Genomic DNA, 17,500 nt, shown 5'->3' with positions numbered 1-17,500 from the left:
ACTATAGACTACTACAAACTGAATCAGACTACTACAGACTACTACGAACTACTATAAACTACTACAAACTACTACAAACTACTATAGACTACTACAAACTACTATAGACTACTACAGACTACTATAGACTACTACAAACTACTATAGACTACTACAGACTACTACAGACTACTATAGACTACTACAGACCGAATCAGATTGCTACAGACTGATACCGACTACTACAGACTATCATAGACTACTGCAGACTACTATAGAATACTAAAGAGAACTACAGACCAAATCAGATTACTACAGACTGCTATAGACTCTTACAGACTATCATAGACTACTGCAGACTACTATAGACTACTACAGACTACTTATACTAATACAGACTGAATCAGACTACACCAGACGACTCTAGACTACTACAAACTGAATCAGACTGATACAGACTGAATCAGACTACACCAGACGACTCTAGACTACTACAAACTGAATCAGATGACTACATGACTATTATAGTTAACTACAGATGATAACAGATTATTATAGACCGGTGGCGGTCGGTGCCGTTTATGATGAGGGAGACACATTTTTTTTTCTCATGAAGATGGCCTTATTTCAATTACAGCATATTGGATGACTCTCATTCATATTCCATCCACCCAGTTCAATGGAACATCGATAGGTTTATGCTACTACATGATACTAATTTTCCCTATACCTATCATGAGGTTGATATAACCTAGCCTATGAATGAAAGTTTACAACGTAGGTGCACACAGGTCGAGAGAAACATTTGAGGTGACAGACAGTTACACATGGACAGACAGTGACACATTCAATACCGCCTTGCACACTCTTGCCTGCATCTAGCTGATATAGGGTGTAATCATTAGTCCAACAGTTGTGAACGAGAGTTTCTATTGGACAAAATTCAGGTATTTTTTATCCCGTTTCGTTTTGCTTCCGTTTAAGAAACGTTTTTCAACAGAATCGACCGTAATGAATACACCCTGATCACGCATAAACACAGTTCACTTTCATAGCAGCCACGTTGTAATTCCTTCACGCCTCTGCGCTTCTCCTCCTCCACCTTTTCCCTTCGTTTGTGGACTTCAATGAACAACACATCAGCTGTATGTGACCAGGCGAAAAACCTTTCCAAGCCAAACCATGTCATAATGGCTACAAACAGCCTACATCCTTCTCACCATATTATCTAAAGTAACGTCCTAGTTAACATAGCTAATAGAACTAATACGTCAGTAAACCCGCTACAATCATGCAGCAACGTTACAGTGTACAGTCAGTAAGCAGTTACACCGGTGGGCCCCGGTGGCAATACATTTTTAAAACCAAAAGCTTACATTGACTTCCAGTGTTGTGTTGAATAGTCATAGCCAGCTAGCTAACATAGCATCCCTCTGTTTGAGCCGGGTGTTTGAGTAACTAAACTAGCCAGCTGCATTTGCTAGCTAAGTAAGTAAAACTGCTTCTCCTTCATTTTTGAAGAAAATAATTTGTTGAAAACTGTTCAACTATTGTCTTTCTTTCTCTTTGAGTTAACTACTCACCACATTTTATGCACTGCAGTGCTAGCTAGCTGTAGCTTATGCTTTCAGTACTAAATTAATTAACTGATCCTTTAATTGGGTGGACAACATGCTGCAAGAGCTCTGATAGGCTGGAGGATTTCCTCGGAAGTTGTCATAATTACCTGTGTAAGTCAAGAAAGGGGGTGAGAACCAAGAGCCTCCTAGGTTTTGTATTGAAGTCATATGAACCAAGAGGAGGACGGAAGCTAGCTGTCCTCGCCACACAATGGTGCTACCCTACAGAGTGCTGTTAGGCTACTGATAGACCTTCATTGCAAAACAGTGTGTTTTAATCAATTATTTGGTGACGTGAATATATTTAGTATAGTTTTATCTAAAAATGATAACTTTTTCAATGTTTTACCATTTAAATTTTTATGAAATTCGCTCCCCTTCCTCCTCTGAGGAGCCTCCACTGTTATAGACTACTATAGACTACTACAGACTTAATCAGACTACTACAGACTACAACAAACTTCTATAGACTACTACAGACCTAATCAGACGGCTATAGACTACTACAGACTACAACAGACTTCTATAGACTACTACAAACTACTATAGACTACTACAGACCTAATCAGACTGCTATAGACTACTATAAACTACTACAAACTGAATCAGATAACATCAAACTACTACAGACTGAATTAGACTACTTTAGACTACAACAGACTACTACAGACTAATACAGACCCATGGGACAGCACAATTGGCCCAGTGTCGCCCAGGTTAGCGACTCCTGTGGCGGTCCGGCGCAGTGCACGCTGACACCGGGTCGCCAGGTAAGTTTCCTCCTCCGACACATTGTTGTGTCAAGAAGCAGTGCGGCTCGGTTGGTTGTGTTTCAGAGCACTCGACTCTCGACCTTCGCCTCTCGTGTCCGTACGGAGTTGCAGCGATGGGACAAGACTGTAACTACCAATTGATGCCACGAAATTGGGGAGAAAAATTAATAAAAAATAAAATGTTCAAAAAAATTCCTAATAAAAGCTTGATGATGAGTTGGTTATTTGAATCAGATGTGTAGTACTGGGCAAAAACCAAAACATGCACAAGGACCGAGTTTGGGAAAACCTGTTATAGACTATTACGTACAGTCATGGTCAAAAGTTTTGAGAATGACACAAATACTAATTTTCATAAAGTCTGCTGCCCCAGTTTTGATGCTGGCAATTTGCCTACACTCCAGAATGTCATGAAGAGTGATCAGATGAATTGCAATTAATTGCAAAGTCCCCCTTTGCCATGACAATTAACTTAATCCCCAAAAAAACATTTCCACTGCATTTCAGCCCTGCCACAAAAGGACCAGCTGCCGTCATGTCAGTGATTCTCTCGTTAACACAGGTGAGAGTGTTGACGAGGACAAGGCTGGAGATCACTCTGTCATGCTGATTGAGTTAGAATAACAGACTGGAAGGTTTAAAAGGAGGGTGGTGCTTGAAATCATTGTTCTTCCTCTGTTAACCATGGTTACCTGCAAGGAAACACGTGCCGTCATCATTGCTTTGCACAAAAAGGGCTTCACAGGCAAGGATATTGCTCCTAGTAAGATTGCACCTAAATCAACCATTTATCGGATCATCAAGAACTTCAAGGAGAGAGGTTCAATTGTTGTAAAGAAGGTGTCAGGGCGCCCAAGAAAGTCTGAATGAATCCCTTTCCGATTGTTTGGGGCATCCGGAAAACACCTTGTCCGGAGAAGACAAGGACACTACCGTCAGTCCTGTGTCATGCCAACAGTAAAGCATCCTGAGACCATTCATGTAGTGGGTTGCTTTCTCAGCCAAGGAGTGGGCTCACTCACAATTTTGCCTAAGAACACAGCCATGAATAAAGAATGGTACCAACACATCCTCCGAGAGCAACTTCTCCGAACCATCCAAGAACAGTTTGGTGACGAACAATGCCTTTTCCAGCATGATGGAGCACCTTGCCATAAGGCAAAAGGGATAACTAAGTGGCTCGGGGAACAAAACATCGACATTTTGGGTCCATGGCCAGGAAACTCCCCAGACCTTAATCCTATTGAGAACTTGTGGTCGATCCTCAAGACGCTGAGTGGACAAACCAAAACCCACAAAATTCTGACAAACTCCAAGCATTGATTATGCGAGAATGGGCTGCCATCAGTCAGGATGTGGCCCAGAAGTTAATTGACAGCATGCCAAGGTGGATTGCAGAGGTCTTGAAAAAGAAGGGTCAACATATTTTACATTTTAGTCATTTAGCAGACGCTCTTATCCAGAGCGACTTACAGTTAGTTAGTGCATACATTTTCATACTGGCCCCCCATGGGAATCGAACCCACAACCCTGGCGTTGCAAGCACCATGCTCTACCAACTGAGCTACAGGAGAACTACACTGTAAACTCTTTGCATAAACGTAATGTAATTGTCAATAAAAGCCTTTGACACTTATGGAATGCTTGTAATTAACTTCAGTATACCATAGTAACATCTGACAAAAATATCCCATAACACTGAAGCAGCGAACTTTGTGACATTCTGAAAACGTTTGACCACGACTGTACTACTACAATCTTCTACAGACTACTACGGATTACTATAGACTACTATAGACTACTACAGACTACTATAGACCACTATAGACTACTACAGACTACTATAGACTACCACCGACTACTACGGATCACTATAGACTACTACAGACTACTACGGATTACTATAGGCTACTACAGACTACTACGGATTACTATAGACTACTACAGACTACTACGGATTACTATAGACTACTACAGACCACTACGGATTACTATAGACTACTACAGACCACTACGGATTACTATAGACTACTACAGACTACTACGGATTACTATAGACTACTACAGACTACTACGGATTACTATAGACTACTATAGACTACTACGGATTACTATAGACCACTACAGACTACTACGGATTACTATAGACTACTACAGACTACTACGGATTACTATAGACTACTACATACTACCACGGATGACTATAGACTACTACAGACTACTACGGATGACTATAGACTACTATGGATTACTATATACTACCACAGACTACTACGGATTACTATATACTACTACAGACTACTACGGATTACTATATACTACTACAGACTACTACGGATTACTATAGACTACTACAGACTACTACGGATCACTATAGACTACTACAGACTACTACGGATTACTATAGACTACTACAGACTACTACGGATTACTATAGGCTACTACAGACTACTACGGATCACTATAGACTACTACAGACTACTACGGATTACTATAGACTACTACAGACTACTACGGATTACTATAGACTACAATAGACTACTACATATTACTATAGACTACTACAGACTACTACATAGTACTATAGACTACTACAGACTACTACGGATGACTATAGACTACTACAGACTACTACAGAGTACTATATACTACTATAGACTACTACGGATGACTATAGACTACTACAGACTACTACAGAGTACTATATACTACTACAGACTACTATGGATGACTATAGACTACTACAGACTACTACAGACTACTACAGACTACTATAGACTACTACAGATCACTATAGACTACTACAGACTACCACAGAGTACTATATACCACTACAGACTACAACGGATGACTATAGACTACTACAGACTACTACAGAGTACTTTAGACTACTACAGACTGCAACGGATGACTACTAGTACTATAGACTACTAATAGTACTACAGATCACTACAGACTACTACAGACCACTACAGACCACTACAGACTACTACAGACCACTACAGACTACTATAGACTACTATAGACTACTATAGACTACTACAGACTACTAATAGTACTACAGACAACTACAGACCACTACAGACCACTACAGACCACTACAGACTACTATAGACTACTACAGACTGCTACAGACTACTAATATTACTACAGACCACTACAGACCAATACAAACAACTATAGACTACTACAGACTACTACAGACTACTAATAGTACTACAGACCACTACAGACCACTACAGACTACTATAGACTACTACAGACTACTAATAGTACTACAGAACACTACAGACCACTACAGACTACTACAGACCACTACAGACTACTACAGACCACTACAGACCACTACAGACTACTACAGACTACTACAGACTACTAATAGTACTACAGACCACTACAGACCACTACAGACTACTACAGACCACTACAGATCACTACAGACTACTACAGACTACAACAAATGACTAATAGCACTACAGACTACTAATAGTACTATAGACTACTACAGACTACTACAGACGACTACAGACTACTATAGACTACTGTAGACTACTACAGATCACAAAAGACTGCTACAGACTGCATCAAAACAGGCCATGATAAGAGAATGATGAACTCACCACAGGTATGCGTAACACTTTGGCCAAGGGGACACGTTTTATAGCCACCTACAGAGAAAACACACACACACACACACACACACACACACACACACACACACACACACACACACACACACACACACATTGACAAATAGTACTGCATCTCCAATGGACCTTATATGTGTGTGTTTATTACATGGTTCTCACAGGTAGGTTGTCTTCTCTGCGGTATCCAGCGTAGACCGTCCCATAGCCTCCGCCGCCCAGACATCCCAGCTGTACAAACCTCTCTGCAACCGGATCAGGAGTTGGTTCTCTACAGTTGCATTGTGGGGGCTGTAATGTGTTGGCCAGCATGGTACTGGATGAGGAGGAGGAAAAGATATCCTCTAAGGACAGATTCCCCTCCTCCTCCTCCTCCTCCTCCTCTTCCTCCTGACTCCTCCCCCTCCTCTTCCTCTCTCCTCTTCCTCCTGTACACCCGCTGCCCTTCCTCTTGTTCCCCTCCTCCTCCTCCTCCTCCTCTTCCTCCTGACTCCTCCTCCTCCTCCTCCCCCTCCTCTTTCCTCTTCCTCCTGTACACCCGCTGCCCTTCCTCCTCTTGTTCCCCTCCTCCTCCCTCCTCCTCCTCTTCCTCTGACTCCTCCCCCCTCCTCTTCCTCTCTCCTCTTCCTCCTGTACACCCGCTGCCCTTCCTCTTCCTCCTCCTCTCTGCTCTCTCATCCCTCAGGGTGAGTCTCTGGTCGCCCCTCCCTCGTTGGCCAGGGGGCTGGTGTGAGTGCCTGAGGGGTTAGTGGTCAGAGATCAGGGGTTGGAGGTCAACAGAGGTCAGGGGTCGTGTTCAGGCAGGAAATGGGAGAAAACATTTTGGAACCAACTGGACTTAAAGAAACTGTCCAGTGTTTCCAGATTTCCTAGAAATATGACCTATAATTACTTACAATATGAGTGAAATAGTTTTCCCTTCCAAAAATGGGTAATTAAAGATGCAGTCCGGGGATCTTAAGCACTTACAAATTAGTAAACATATTGTACGTATTAGAATTTGTAACATATCATACGAAATGGATGACGTAGTACAAAATTGTGCACAATTTTAACTTTAAGTTAAAAGCAACTTTTCTGTGTTGGAATGGTGTGGACATACCCCTAACAACAGAATGGTGTGGACATACCCCTAACAACAGAATGGTGTGGACGTACCCTAACAACAGAATGGTGTGGAGACATACCCCTAACAACAGAATGGTGTGGACATTACCCCTAACAACAGAATGGTGTGGACATACCCCTAACAACAGAATGGTGTGGACATACCCTAACAACAGAATGGTGTGGACATGCCCCTAACAACAGAATGGTGTGGACATGCCCCCTAACAACAGAATGGTGTGGACATACCCCTAACAACAGAATGGTGTGGACATACCCCTAACAACAGAATGGTGTGGACATACCCCTAACAACAGAATGGTGTGGACATACCCTAACAACAGAATGGTGTGGACATACCCTAACAACAGAATGGTGTGGACATACCCTAACAACAGAATGGTGTGGACATGGTGTGGACATACCCCTAACAACAGAATGGTGTAGACATACCCCTAACAACAGAATGGTGTGGACATACCCCTAACAACAGAATGGTGTGGACATACCCCTAACAACAGAATGGTGTGGGCATACTCTAACAACAGAATGGTGTGGACATACCCTAACAACAGAATGGTGTGGACATACCCTAACAACAGAATGGTGTAGACATACCCCTGTCACGCCCTGGCTCTGGGGACACTGTTATGTTGAGCCAGGGTGTGTAATTCTATATTTGTATTTCTATGTTGGCCTGAGTGACTCCCAATCAGAGGCAACGAGTGTCAGCTGGTTGTCTCTGATTGGGAGCCACTATTTAACTGTCTGTCTTTCACTTTGTGTTTGTGGTTTCTTGTTCCGTGTTGGTTGGTGTATGTAACCAGGGACGTGTGTGATCATTTATTAAATAAAGAATATGTTTGCCTTCAACGCTGCGCCTTGGTCCTCCTCTCTACAGACGATCGTGACAGAAGAAACCACCAAAACTGGACCAAGCAGCGTGTCCAGGAGCCATCGCCTGGGGAATCGCTTCAGATCTCCGTGGCAACCTCGACTGGGTCCAGCCTTGTAAAGAGCAGAGTGGATGGACTTGGGAACAGTGGAGGAAGAGTTTCGACTGGGTCGCGCCTAATGAAGAGCAGAATGGCTGGAATTGGGGGCAGAAGAGCGAGAGTTGGGCGAGAACGATAGAGGCCTGGCCCACGGGGAGGAGAGAACCCCAGAAAATTTTTTAGGGGGCTCACGACGTCGGGCAGCAGGAGGCCGCGGTAGAGCGGTCAGCGGGTTGGCAGAGGAGGCCCCAGGTTACGGGGGCCACTGGTAGAAGAGGGGATGGAAGGTGTAGAGGCACGGCGAGAGGTACTGGGGTGTGTTACCAGTCCGGTCCGGCCCGTTCCAGATCCCGATGTAGGGCCAGTGGTGTGTGTCCCCAGTACGGTCCGGTCTGTTCCTGCTCCCCGCACCAAGTCGTGGTGTGCTTCGTCAGCCGCTCGCCCGTTCCTGCTCCCCGCACCAAGTCAGTGGTGCGCTCGCCAGCCCGCTCGGCCCGTTCCTGCTCTTCGCACCAAGTCAGTGGTGCGCCGTCAGCCCGGCTCGGCCCATTCCTGCTCCCCGCACCAAGTCTGTGGTGCGTTTGCGTCAGCCCTGTCCGGCCCGTTCCTGCTCTCTGCACCAAGTCTGTGGTGCGCGTCGCCAGCCCAGTCTGGCCCATTCCTGCTCGGACCCGCACCAAGTCTGTGGTGCGTTTAGGTCAGCCCGGCTCGGCCCGGTTCCTGCTCCCGCACCAAGTCTCGGTGCGTGTCGCCAGCTTTCGGCCAGGCCTGCTCCCCCACCAAGTCAGTGGCGCGTTTCGTCAGCCCTGTCCGGCCCGCTCCTGCTCCCCACACCAAGCCAGTGGTGTGCGTTGTAACAGTCCAGCACGGCCCGTGCCTGTTCTCCACACCAAGTCAGTGGTGCGTTTTCGTCCAGCCCTGTCCGGCCCGCTCCTGCTCCCCACACCGAGCCAGTGGTGTGTGTCTCCGGTCCGGCACGCCCGTGCCTGTTCCACTGGTGCCTGGTCCGCACCGGTCAGATGCGTTACGCCGGAGCTAGAGCAATCCGCTCCATCAGTGTGCAGTCCAGCTCCGACCAGCGGGGCCAGACCGGACCAGGGGTACTTTGGGGGGTTGGAGAGGGAGTGGGGATCAGGCCCGAGCCGATCCGCCGCCAAGGCGGAGTGCCCACCCGGTCCCTCCCCTGTGGTATTTAGTTGGCGTGGTCGGAGTCCGCGCCTTTAGGGGGGTACTGTCACGCCCTGGCTCTGGGGACACTGTTATGTTGAGCCAGGGGTGTGTAATTCTATGTTTGTATTTCTATGTTGGCCTGAGTGACTCCCAATCAGAGGCAATGAGTGTCAGCTGGTTGTCTCTGATTGGGAGCCATATTTAACTGTCTGTCTTTCACTTTGTGTTTGTGGTTTCTTGTTCCGTGTTGGTTGGTGTATGTAACCAGGGACGTCACGGTTTCGTTTTGTTGTTTTGATCGTGTGATCATTTATTAAATAAAGAAGATGTTTGCCTTCAACGCTGCGCCTTGGTCCTCCTCTCTCACAGACGATCGTGACAACCCCTAACAACAGAATGGTGTGGACATACCCCCTAACAACAGAATGGTGTGGACATACCCCTAACAACAGAATGGTGTGGACATACCCCTAACAACAGAATGGTGTGGACATACCCCTAACAACAGAATGGTGTGGGCGTATACCGATCATACAAAATATGAACGTGATTAGACCGCATGACATCATACTCTATGAGGAAAGAGCAAACATTTTTTTAATGGTCTGTTTGAGATGTACGTTTGAAGTGTTTTTTACTCCAATTCATGCTTTGGTCACAAATAGTAGTATAGGACCAGTCAACAACATTATTTGGGTATGACTTAACAGAATAATAACTGTTAAAAGGGAGATTTTCACTGGACAGTTACTTTAAAATACTATTTTATTTTCTGTTAGGACACCTAAATCCAATATATCTCCATGACATAATGCAGGACACCTAATCCAATATATCTCCATGACATAATGCAGGACACCTAAATCCAATATAGCTCCGTGACATAATGCAGGACACCTAAATCCAATATATCTCCGTGACATAATGCAGGACCCCTAAATCCAATATAGCTCCGTGACATAATGCAGGACCCCTAAAGCCAATATATCTCCGTGACATAATGCAGATGTATAGGCTGTAGTGTTAGTAGGTCAGGTCCACATTGTTACACAGTACTAACAATTATAGTACCTGCACTGCTACATAGTGTAAAGGGAAGGAGGACCAGTATAAGGCAATAAACATGTGGAACATTGATGAAGGTATCATCACAGTGATTCCATGTGTAATACTATGAGTTACTATATGTAATTCTATTTAATTCTATATATATATTTCTATGAGTTACAATATGTCATTCTATATAATTATATTAGTTACTATGTGTAATTCTATAAGTTACTATATGTAATTCTGTATATAATTCTATGAGTTACTATATGTAATTCTGTATATAATTCTATGAGTTACTATATGTAAGTATTACATTTTAGTCATTTAGCAGACGCTCTTATCCAGAGACCGACTTACAGTTAGTGAGAGCATACATTTTCATACTGGCCCCTCCGTGGAAACGAACTCCACAACCCTGCCGTTACAACGCCATGCTCTACCAACTGAGCTACACGGGGACTCACACTCACCTAGATCCTTCCCTGCAGTGAGGGAGCGCACTGATCTACATGCCATGGTAGCTAATCAGCTGGTCAAATCACAACCTAATCATTAGATCATCACATTGATTGATTGATTGATTAGAGAGAAGTGATTAGACAGACAGACAGACAGAAGTAACCCTCTGCTATCTTGGTCTCTCTGTCCAGAATGTGGGTTTGATGTGATACAGTGAAGTAGCCTACAGAACGCTGTGGAACGGAACCGGAACCGTCAGAATGCCGTGATGTGATGATGTCACAAGAGAGATAGAACACGGAGGACGGTGTTCTCATTGTGACATCATAATAGCACCAGGACTGGAGAGGACTTGGGGATGTGGTGGAATGATCTCAATCACTAATCAAATGTCTTGTTGTGTGTCTGTGGAAAAAAAAAGGGCCAGAACAGCACTCACCTGAATATGATTAGTAATTGGAAGTTTTGTTTGAATGTTCTTTAAGCAACAGAACACATACAATTTTTACCTTTATTTAACTAGGCAAGTCAGTTAAGAACAAATTCTTATTTACAATGACGGCCTACACCGGCCAAACCCGGACGACGCTGGGCCAATTGTGCGCCGCCCTATGGGACTCCCAATCACGGCCGGTTGTGATACTGCCTGGAATCGAACCAGGGGGGTCTGTAGTGACGCCTCAAGCACTGAGATGCAGTGCCTCAGACCGCTGAGATGCAGTGCCTTAGACCGCTGAGATGCAGTGCCTTAGACTGCTGAGATGCAGTGCCTTAGACTGCTGAGATGCAGTGCCTTAGACCGCTGAGATGCAGTGCCTTAGACCGCTGAGATGCAGTGCCTTAGACTGCTGAGATGCATTGCCTTAGGACCGCTGAGATGCAGTGCCTTAGACCGCTGAGATGCAGTGCCTAGACCGCTGAGATGCAGTGCCTTAGACCGCTGAGATGCAGTGCCCTTGGGACCGCTGAGATGCAGTGCCTTAGACCGCTGAGATGCAGTGCCTTAGACCGCTGAGATGCAGTGCCTTAGACCGCTGGAGATGCAGTGCCCTTAGACCGCTGAGATGCAGTGCCTTAGACCGCTGAGATGCAGTGCCTTAGACCGCTGAGATGCAGTGCCTTAGACCGCTGAGATGCAGTGCCTTAGACCGCTGAGATGCAGTGCCTTAGACCGCTGAGATGCAGTGCCTTAGACCGCTGAGATGCAGTGCCTTAGACCGCTGAGATGCAGTGCCTTAGACCACTGAGATGCAGTGCCTTAGACCACTGAGATGCAGTGCCTTAGACCGCTGAGATGCAGTGCCTTAGACTGCTGAGATGCAGTGCCTTAGACCGCTGAGATGCAGTGCCTTAGACTGCTGAGATGCAGTGCCTTAGACCGCTGAGATGCAGTGCCTTAGACCGCTGAGATGCAGTGCCTTAGACTGCTGAGATGCAGTGCCTTAGACCGCTGAGATGCAGAGCCTTAGACCGCTGAGATGCAGCGCCTTAGACCGCTGAGATGCAGTGCCTTAGACCGCTGAGATGCAGTGCCTTAGACCGCTGAGATGCAGTGCCTAGACCGCTGAGATGCAGTGCGCTTAGACTGCTGAGATGCAGGGCCTTGAGACCGCTGAGATGCAGGGGCCTTAGGACCGGCTGAGATGCAGGGCCTTAGACCGCTGAGATGCAGTGCCTTAGACCGCTGAGATGCAGTGCCTTAGACCGCTGAGATGCAGGGCCTTAGACCGCTGAGATGCAGGGCCTTAGACCGCTGAGATGCAGGGCCTTAGACCGCTGAGATGCAGGGCCTTAGACCGCTGCGCCACTCGGGAGCCCATGATGGCTTGTTGCTTGTGCGTCTGTACACAACACAAACCACAGGGAAACAAAGTTCTCCATCTGTCAGAAATAAATAGGTTAGATACATTTACTATTTATTTTATGGCACTTAGCTATTTGCATTGTATCTGAATGTTACCATATCATCATTCAGTGAGATTTATAATGTTTTCATTTTGAATGTAAGATAATAATAAAACAACAGAGATGCAGAACCCCGAGACATCTAGCTACCCCAAGACATCTAGCTACCCCAAGACATCTAGCTACCTCAATACATCTAGCTACCCCAAGACATCTAGCTACGTCAATACATCTAGCTACCTCAATACATCTAGCTACCCCAAGACATCTAGCTACCCCAAGACATCTAGCTACGTCAATACATATAGCTACCTCAATACTTCTAGCTACCCCAATACATCTAGCTACCCCAAGACATCTAGCAACGTCAATACATATAGCTACCTCAATACATATAGCTACCCCAATACATCTAGCTACCCCAAGACATCTAGCTACCCCAAGACATCTAGCTACGTCAATACATGTAAGCTACCTCCAATAACCTTCTAGCTACCCCAATACATCTAGCTACCCCAAGACATCTAGCTACGTCAATACATATAGCTACCTCAATACATCTAGCTACCCCAAGGCATCTAGCTACCCCAAGGCATCTAGCTACCTCAAGTCATCTAGACATCTAGCTACCCCAAGACATCTAGAAATCTAGCTACCCCAAGACATCAAGCTACCCCAAGACATCTTGCTACCCCAAGACATCTAGCTACCCAAGACATCAAGCTACCCCAAGACATCTAGCTACCCCAAGACATCTAGCTACCCAAGACATCTAGCTACCCCAAGACATCTAGCTACCCCAAGGCATCTAGACATCTAGCTACGTCAAGACATCAAGCTACCCCAAGACATCTAGCTACCCCAAGGCATCTAGACATCTAGCTACGTCAAGACATCAAGCTACCCCAAGACATCAAGCTACCCCAAGACATCTAGCTACCCCAAGACATCTAGCTACCCCAAGACATCTAGCTACGTCAATACATCTAGCTACCTCAATACATCTAGCTACCCCAAGACATCTAGCTACGTCAATACATCTAGCTACCTCAATACATCTAGCTACCCCAAGACATCTAGCTACCCCAAGACATCTAGCTACGTCAATACATATAGCTACCTCAATACTTCTAGCTACCCCAATACATCTAGCTACCCCAAGACATCTAGCTACGCCAATACATATCAGCTACCTCAATACACTATAGCTACCCCCAATACATCTAGCTACCCCAAGACATCTCGGCTACCCCAAGACATCTAGCTACGTCAATACATATAGCTACCTCAATACTTCTAGCTACCCCAATACATCTAGCTACCCCAAGACATCTAGCTACGTCAATACATCTAGCTCCCTCAATACATCTAGCTACCCCAAGGCATCTAGCTACCTCAAGTCATCTAGACATCTAGCTACCCCAAGACATCTAGAAATCTAGCTACCCCAAGACATCAAGCTACCCCAAGACATCTTGCTACCCCAAGACATCTAGCTACCCCAAGACATCTAGCTACCCCAAGACATCTAGCTACCCAAGACATCTAGCTACCCCAAGACATCTAGCTACCCCCAAGGCATCTAGACATCTAGCTAAGTCAAGACATCAAGCTACCCCCAAGACATCTAGCTACCCCCAAGACATCTAGACATCTAGCTACCCCAAGACATCAAGCTACCCCAAGACATCAGCTACCCCAAGACATCTAGCTTACCCCAAGACATCTAGCTACCCCAAGACATCTAGCTACCTCAAGACATCTAGCTATTCCAATACACCTAGTTATCTAGCTACCCCAAGACATCTTGCTACCTCAAGATATCTAGCTACCCCAAGACATCTAGACATCTAGCTACCCCAAGACATCTAGCTACCCCAAGACATCTAGCTACCCAAGACATCTAGCTACCCCAAGACATCTAGCTACCCCAAGACATCTAGCTACCCAAGACATCTAGCTACCCCAAGACATCTAGCTACCCCAAGGCATCTAGCTACCTCAAGTCATCTAGACATCTAGCTACCCCAAGACATCTAGAAATCTAGCTAACCCAAGACATCAAGCTACCCCAAGACATCTAGCTACCCCAAGACATCAAGCTACCCCAAGACATCTAGCTACCCCAAGACATCTAGCTATCCAAGACATCTAGCTACCCCGAGACATCTAGCTACCCCAAGGCATCTAGACATCTAGCTACGTCAAGACATCAAGCTACCCCAAGACATCTAGCTACCCCAAGACATCTAGACATCTAGCTACCCCAAGACATCAAGCTACCCCAAGACATCTAGCTACCCCAAGACATCTAGCTACCCCAAGACATCTAGCTACCCCAAGACATCCAGCTACCTCAAGACATCTAGCTACTTCTAGACATCTAGAAATCTAGCTACCTCAAGACATCTAGCTACCCCAAGACATCTAGCTACCCAAGACATCTAGCTACCTCAAGACATCTAGCTACCCCAAGACATCTAGCTACCCCAATACATCTAGCTACCTCAAGACATCTAGCTACCTCAAGACATCTAGCTACTCCAATACATGTAGTTATCTAGCTACCCCAAGACATCTTGCTACCTCAAGATATCTAGCTACCTCAAGACATCTAGACATCTAGCTACCCCAAGACATCTAGCTACCACAATACATCTAGCTACCCAAGACATCTAGCTACTTCTAGACATCTAGAAATCTAGCTACCTCAAGACATCTAGCTACCCCAAGACATCTAGCTACCCCAATACATCTAGCTACCCCAAGACATCTAGCTACCCAAGACATCTAGCTACCCCAAGACATCTAGCTACCCAAGACACCTAGCTACCCCAAGACATCTAGCTACCCCAAGACATCTAGCTACCCCAAGACATCTAGCTACCCCAAGACATCTAGCTACCCCAAGACATCTAGCTACTCCAAGACATCTGGACATTTTATACATGTCTTATCTACAGACTGTGTGTTAGTCAGATTAATAACAACAGAGATATTTTATACATGTCTTATCTACAGACTGTGTGTTAGTCAGATTAATAACAACAGAGATATTTTATACATGTCTTATCTACAGACTGTGTGTTAGTCAGATTAATAACAACAGAGATATTTTATACATGTCTTATCTACAGACTGTGTGTTAATTGTCAGATTAATAACAACAGAGATATTTTATACATGTCTTATCTACAGACTGTGTGTTAGTCAGATTAATAACAACAGAGATACTTTTTTATACATGTCTTATCTACAGACTGTGTGTTAGTCAGATTAATAACAACAGAGATATTTTATACATGTCTTATCTACAGACTGTGTGTTAGTCAGATTAATAACAACAGAGATATTTTATACATGTCTTATCTACAGACTGTGTGTTAGTCAGATTAATAACAACAGAGATATTTTATACATGTCTTATCTACAGACTGTGTGTTAGTCAGATTAATAACAACAGAGATATTTTATACATGTTTTATCTCCAGACTGTGTGTTGTGGTCAGATTAATACAACACAGAGATATTTTATACATGTTTTATCTCCAGACTGTGTGTTAGTCAGATTAATAACAACAGAGATATTTTATACATGTCTTATCTACAGACTGTGTGTTAGTCAGATTAATAACAACAGAAATATTTTATACATGTCTTATCTACAGACTGTGTGTTAAGTCAGATTAATAACAACAGAGATATTTTTTTATACATGTCTTATCTACAGACTGTGTGTTAGTCAGATTAATAACAACAGAGATATTTTCCATACATGTCTTATCTACAGACTGTGTGTTAGTCGGATTAATAACAACAGAGATAATTTTATACATGTCTTATCTACAGACTGTGTGTGGTTAGTCAGATTAATAACAACAGAGATATTTTATACATGTCTTATCTACAGACTGTGTGTTAGTCAGATTAATAACAACAGAGATATTTTACATACATGTCTTATCACAGACTGTGTGTTAGTCAGATTAATAACAACAGAGATATTTTTTTTATACATGTCTTATCTACAGACTGTGTGTTAGTCAGATTAATAACAACAGAGATGTTTTATACATGTCTTATCTACAGACTGTGTGTTAGTCAGATTATAACAACAGAGATATTTTCATACATGTCTTATCTACAGACTGTGTGTTAGTCAGATTAATAACAACAGAGATATTTTATACATGTCTTATCTACAGACTGTGTGTTAGTCAGATTAATAACAACGAGATATTTTTATACATGTCTTATCTACAGACTGTGTGTTAGTCAGATTAATAACAACAGAGATATTTTATACATGTCTTATCTACAGACTGTGTGTTAGTCAGATTAATAACAACAGAGATATTTTATACATGTCTTATCTGCAGACTGTGTGTTAGTCAGATTAATAACTTAACAGAGATATTTTATACATGTCCTATCCACAGACTGTGTGTTAGTCAGTTAATAACACGAGATATTTTATATCATGTCTTATCTACAGACTGTGTTAGTCAGATTAATAACAACAGAGATATTTTATACACAGTGTCTTATCTACAGACTGTGTGTTAGTCAGATTAATAACAACAGAGATATTTTATACATGTCTTATCTACAGACTGTGTGTTAGTCAGATTAATAACAACAGAGATATTTTATACATGTCTTATCTACAGACTGTGTAAGTTAGTCAGATTAATAACAACAGAGATATTTTTATACATGTCTTATCTACAGACTGTGTGTTAGTCAGATTCCAATAACAACAGAGATATTTTATACATGTCTTATCTACAGAC

The 17,500-nt window shown here is 43.9% G+C and overlaps 1 long non-coding RNA gene across 1 annotated transcript in view; it reads right to left on the bottom strand.

Annotated features, from left to right (window-relative positions):
• LOC123489672 overlaps window positions 1–6,329 on the bottom strand; it is an 8,000-nt gene extending 1,671 nt beyond the window's left edge. Inside the window, exons 1-2 of the long non-coding RNA XR_006660586.1 lie at window positions 6,181–6,329; window positions 5,992–6,039 (exon numbers count right to left, since the gene is read on the bottom strand). This is a non-coding gene — a long non-coding RNA (uncharacterized LOC123489672). The remainder of the gene's footprint in view (window positions 1–5,991; window positions 6,040–6,180) is intronic.
• Window positions 6,330–17,500: the final 11,171 nt, after the last annotated feature.

The sequence above is a fragment of the Coregonus clupeaformis genome, unplaced genomic scaffold (genome assembly GCF_020615455.1).
Source record: "Coregonus clupeaformis isolate EN_2021a unplaced genomic scaffold, ASM2061545v1 scaf3153, whole genome shotgun sequence".
Taxonomy (NCBI): domain Eukaryota; kingdom Metazoa; phylum Chordata; class Actinopteri; order Salmoniformes; family Salmonidae; genus Coregonus; species Coregonus clupeaformis.
The sequence above is the reverse complement of the archived record's forward strand: the minus strand, read 5'-3'. Positions and strand labels throughout refer to the sequence as shown.